At 43.7% G+C, this 5,637-nt stretch overlaps 1 long non-coding RNA gene across 1 annotated transcript; it reads right to left on the reverse strand.

The window, feature by feature from the left end:
* Positions 1 to 1,352: 1,352 nt before the first annotated feature.
* LOC134482830 (uncharacterized) lies at positions 1,353 to 3,607 on the reverse strand. Its single transcript, XR_015642013.1, has 2 exons — positions 3,189 to 3,607; positions 1,353 to 2,828 (listed from the first exon to the last, which is right to left on the reverse strand). It is a non-coding gene; the product is annotated as an uncharacterized LOC134482830 (long non-coding RNA).
* Positions 3,608 to 5,637: the final 2,030 nt, after the last annotated feature.

Consider the following 5,637-nt stretch of genomic DNA (forward strand, 5'->3'; position numbering starts at 1 on the left):
CCTTTAAGCACCTGTAGGTGGATGCTCTTATTTTTGTATTTTGGATGTTATCAAAAAGACAAATGCTGTCTTCCTTCAGAGACTGTCTTTGCCTGCTGTTGAAGTCCTGTTGATTACATAGGTCGGAGCATCTCCACACATCCTTCCAACTGGTACAGCTTCTTAGACAGGCAGCATTAGCATCTCCCAGAAGTCTGTTAGAAACACAACTTCTCAGATTTCATCCCAGACTTTCCTAGCTTTCTTTTCAACAAGATTCCAGGTGATCCTGTTACTCCTAAAGACTTGAGAGATGCTGTTCTGTTGTTTGTTTTCTTTTGTTAACCAGAACTAGTTTGTTTTCCAGAGATAAGTAGGGACCTTTTCTGGAGAGTCTAAGTGGGGTTAAAGACATGCTCTGTTCAGCCTTTGTGAGCAGAGTCTGTTAGATTGAGAACAAGACAGCCAGATGTCTAGTATCTTCTTGAGCAATGAATGACCTTGAAGCGGCCACTCCTCACAATGCATTTCAGCAGCACTCTGTATTAACAAAGCACTTTTCCATCAATTTATTAGTGACTCTCTCCCAGACTCTCTGCATCATCTTCCCAAGCAATAAATCGTGGGGGATTTTTCTTTGTAAAGCATAAGTGGTTGATAAATTGTAAACAAATGGGTTGAAAATATAACCAGGCCAAGAAGTGTTTCAATTTGCTTCTATCCATCCTCCATGCATTACTTAGAGGGAGAAACAGGGTGCACACAGACTTGGTCTTGTATTTAGAACATCATTCTAAGCAGAGACAAGGAGGGAACAACTTTGCGTTCCATTATGTAGACCATTAGATTGATAACTTTAGGAGGGTTTGGCAAGGTGGTCTGTCAGTCTGGTGACTTTAGCTGAAGGCCAACATCAACAAAATCCAGCAAAGACCTTCCAGTTCCTGTGTTGAAGGCTGTGTTGAGCTACCGAGTGCTATGGGATTATGCATATTTAGTTCTGAGGCAGAGTTAAAGGGCTGACTTGGCAGGAATTGCTTAGAAAATAAATAAAACAATATGAACTCTGGCCTTATTCCTATATAAACCAATCCTTAAAACAGTCTCCTCTTTGCCCAACAAAGAGAACAGAGGCTATAAAGTTTCTTATCAAGGGGCTAAAAGTGTGCCCAGGTGTTTAAGGTGCTTACCTCCAAGCCTGATGACCCGAGTTCAATCCATGGGATCCACATGGTAGAAGAAAAAAAGAATCGACTCATGAAAGTTGTCTTCTGACTGACACATATGCACTGTGGTGTGTATGTGCAGGTGACACACACATTTACACACATACAGACAAGAATTCGTACAAATAAATATTTTTCGTACAATACTTTTCTTTATAATGCATTTATTCTTATTTTGTGTGAGGTGGTGTAAAATACCCCAGAACTAGACAGTTACAGGTAGTTGTGAGCTGCATGGGGTGCTGGGAATTGAACCTAGGTTCCCTGGAAGAGCAGCTGGTGCTCTTAACCACCGAGCCACCTCTCCAGCTTCGTGTGTTTTGTTTGAAGTTTAAAGTCTCTCACTGGGCAGTTTCTACTCCTCAGAGATCTCTTTGAGCCTTCTTCTCCGTAGTTCTGGATCAAATCAGTACCTTGACTTCTGGATAGGTTCTCTTGAATTCAAACGCCTCCCTTTTTCAGAGTCAGGTTTCAGTTCCACATTGATTCCTATCTACAACCTGAGGCCAGTGAAGAACCCAGGGTGATCTCTCCACTCCCAGACACAGAGCAGTGGAGCGGCCGCCATGCTGTGCATCCAGGGCAGTTGGCTTCCACTCTACCAGCTTGTAGGCCTTGGCCAAGCCTCATAGCTTCCCCTAAGGAAAGAGGCATGCAGTAGATGCAGTATGCAGATCTGTGGTTTCACAGTCAGGCTGTCAATTTCTGGGATGGTAACTTCCTCAAAATCAATGAGTGTTTGAATCCCAGAATAAGAAAATTTCCACCAATACGAGAAAAATAAAAAATGAAGCCACAGCTGTTGACCTAACAGGAAAGCTAAACACTGGCCATTAACGTAAAAAGGATCCTGAGACAGGCACAGAAGCGAGCTCCGATACCTAAAACTAGATATTGTGTGTGTGCAGATAACAAAAAAAAAACCCCAAAACCTGAAGATCAGACAGCCAGTCTTGTGGTGAGCAGCATCCAAGGACCTGCTGACCCTGATAGAATTTCCCGACTGCCTTGCCAGTGCCCACAGGGCAAAGCAATCATTTTAAGAAAACCTATTTGAGGCTCACACTGTCATTATCCTTTTAACAATGCTGCTCTAACAATCCAGTGATGGCAGCGTTAAAAATAAGAAATGCTCGTTTGGCTGATACAATTAGGGCATTTTTGGAGGCAGATGGCATTAGTTCAGCATGTAGAGGCTTTTTTTTTTTTTTCCTCACCACATCTAGAAAAGGACATATTTGCAAGTGCAGAATGGTATAGTAGTAGCCAAGCCCCACGAAGGCGTGCACAGCCAAGCAATTGCAGTGGTTTACCAGAAAAAACAAAACAAAACAGAAAAACGCAAAGTACCAATGCAAGGCAGAGCTTCTTCAGGTTTCAGACAGACGTATTAGGACAGCGAGGTTAGAGAGAAGATTTCTGTGTTCTCTAAGTAACAAGGGAAGTTCCTTTTGGGAACTTAACAAAAAAGGGTTCTCTGTATTTTGAGCCAGTTGTCCCCAAACTGAGTTCCTTCTCCTTCTCGGCACAGGACAACTGATTTCACCTGACGTCATGTGATTCAAAGGGACGCGAGGCTTAGCTAGCAGAAGTCATTTGGAAGGTGAGCTGCAGAGGAATGAGCTGGGGGTAGAAAAGGTTAGAGATTTGCTTTGTGTCTTTGAATCACCTGATATCCAAAACGAAGCCATAGAGTCCACTCCTCCTGGGTTCCTGAGGCCAAACTCTCTTCCGGCTTTTGCTATCCCCTACTGTTGACAGGCTTGAAGGATGAGAAGAAAGCCTAGCCCCCACAAAGCCCCATTTTATATTAGCATGGGCAAAAATGAGAAGAGTTTAAGAGGGCGTCTTATTTGCACGGGCACCTCATCAGCGGCTATATAACAAAATGTCTCCCCTGCCCCCGCCAATCATTAACTGTGTACAGATCATAGGGAGTAGTGGGACCCCATGCGTCGCACTGCCCTAAAGTCATATACTTACGAATCAGTTCTAATCTGGGAGTGAAAGTGGGGCTCCATTCTGTCTGTTTTATCCAGATAAAGATGAGCACATTGCGGTGAGGCATGGAAGAAATCCCTAGGCAGGGCTGTGCCTTTGAGAGCATAGTTAGGCTACCTTCCACACGACTGTGTTAGAAAGTAAGGACTGTCTCCTCCAGGTGGTGTTTTTCTACTTCTCTGTTCGATCTTGAGACACATAGTTGCTCTTGGCTATCGATGTTTCAATCGAGAGATGAGGACATAACAGCCAATGATGCCTGCCTGATATTCAGGCCTTCATGTTCCAGAAGACTCTGGGTTCCGTACATAGTTTACTTAGTTACAAAAGTTCATGTGTGATCTGAGAGTGTCTTCATCATTGTTCTATGGCTGCGAAGCATCCCCGTGACCAAGACAACTCTTAAAAAGGAAAACATTGAATTAGGGGCTTGTTTACAGTGTCTGAGGTAGTTGATTGTCATCACAGTAGGGAGCATGATGGCACACCTGGCACAGCAGCAGTGGCTGTGATCCACAGGCCACAGGAAGAGAGAGAACTGGCTTGGCATGGGCTTTTGAAACCTCAAAGCCAACCCCCAGTGACACACTTCCGCCAATAAGACCACGCCCACTCCAACAAGGCCACACCTATTAATCCTTTTCAAAAAGTGCCACTCCCTGATGATTAAGCATTCAAATTGTTGAGCCTATGTAGGCCATTCTTATTCAAACCTCCATAGTGAGTTAAAGTTCTAGACGGAAGGCTACCTTAACCAGTGTTCTATTGCTGTGAAGAGACACCTTGACCATGGCAACTCCTGTAAAGGAAAACCTTGAACTGTGGATGGCTTAAAGTTTCAGAGGTTTATTATTCGGAGTCTATTATCGTCATGGCAGGAAGAAGGGTGGTGTGCAGGCATATATGGTGCTGGAGAAGTAGATTGAGAGTTCTATATCTGAATCCACAGGCATCAGGAAGAGAGAGAGAGGCACTGGACCTGGCTTGAGCGCGTCAAACCCCAAAATCTACCCTCAATGACACACTACCTCCAACAAGGCTGTACCTTCTCCAACAAGACGATAACGTCTAACCCTAATATATGAGCCAGTGGGGGGTATTCCCCTTCAAACCAGCACAAAGCTGTGTCAATTTAATAATTATAGACATTTATTTATATTATGGCGAAGATATTCCAATCTTAAGGCACATTCTCCTCTAGATAAGTATTACAGAACTTCTTCCTTTCTCTCTCGGTCAAAGTTCTAAAGCAGTTGGTTTAACACAGTATCTGGTTTTCTGTCACTCCACCTCCCACCCACTGGTAGCTTCCATTTCTCCATCTCTGAGGAGTATTTTCTTCCAGGGTCAGCATCGACCTCTGAGGTGTCAAATCCCATTGACCCTTCTGAGTCGTCTCACCTTTACTGACTCCTGAACATTCCGCACTGTTGGCCAGTTCTTTGCTCTCTGTAGTCTCTCTTACCCTGCTTCCCGGACCTCATCCTTTCCTGGTTCTTTTACCAACTGCAGCTTCTTCATTTCTTTATGGCTGTATCTTCCCTATTTTCCCTTTAAGCCTCATGTAGCATCACGTTGGTTTTATTCCAGGCCATAGCTCCTTGCTCTGTGGAACAAAGCCATAGGCACTACCTGAGTTCTCCACACAGCTTTTTGACAAGTGCCCCTAACCAGGAATTCTCTGTTCTGATTACTAGATCATATATCTGGATGTTTTATAGATACTACAAAAATTATACTCAAAATTCACCAATATTTTTTACTATCTTTGAAGAGGTCTGATTCTATTTTGTTTCAGACAGGGTCTCTTTATGCAGCCCTGGGCTATCCTAGAACTTGCTAGGTAGCCCAGGCTGACCTTGAACTCATAGAGATCCATCTGCCTCTGTTTCCTGAGTACTGGGATTAAAGGCACAGATCCCTATGCTTGGCTGTATTTTATCATCTTAATTTTGATTCCAAAATACATATACAGTCCCACTTAATCTTTTGTTCATGATAGAAATTGGGACAATGGATGTCCATTATATTTTCCTTCTGTCCCCTATGTCTGATCAATCAAATGCAGTTCTACTGTCTACTGCTCTCATCCTGCCCAGCCCCGCCCTGATGTAGGCTGTCATCCTCTCTCTCTCTGGATCTTCATAATGTCCGTCTGTCTGTCTCTAGACTCTAAGCCTCTTTCATCCATACCATCCTCACTGATATCTGTGCGTTCTTTGTCACTCCTAAGTTTGACTATGTCATTCCCTGCTCAACATTCTTTGTGATGTAGAATTTAATTTGAGGATATATGCATACGTTAGGGGTTGTTATGGTTTGAGCATTAATCAGCTCCCCTTGGCTTATGTGTTTGGACACTTGGTTCACAGCTAGTGCTGCTGTGGAAGGTTGTCAGCACAACTCACTGGAGGAAATAGGTCATGAGGTC

Source organism: Rattus norvegicus, chromosome 17 (genome assembly GCF_021556685.1).
Source record: "Rattus norvegicus strain SHRSP/BbbUtx chromosome 17, alternate assembly SHRSP_T2T, whole genome shotgun sequence".
In the NCBI taxonomy this organism is placed as follows: domain Eukaryota; kingdom Metazoa; phylum Chordata; class Mammalia; order Rodentia; family Muridae; genus Rattus; species Rattus norvegicus.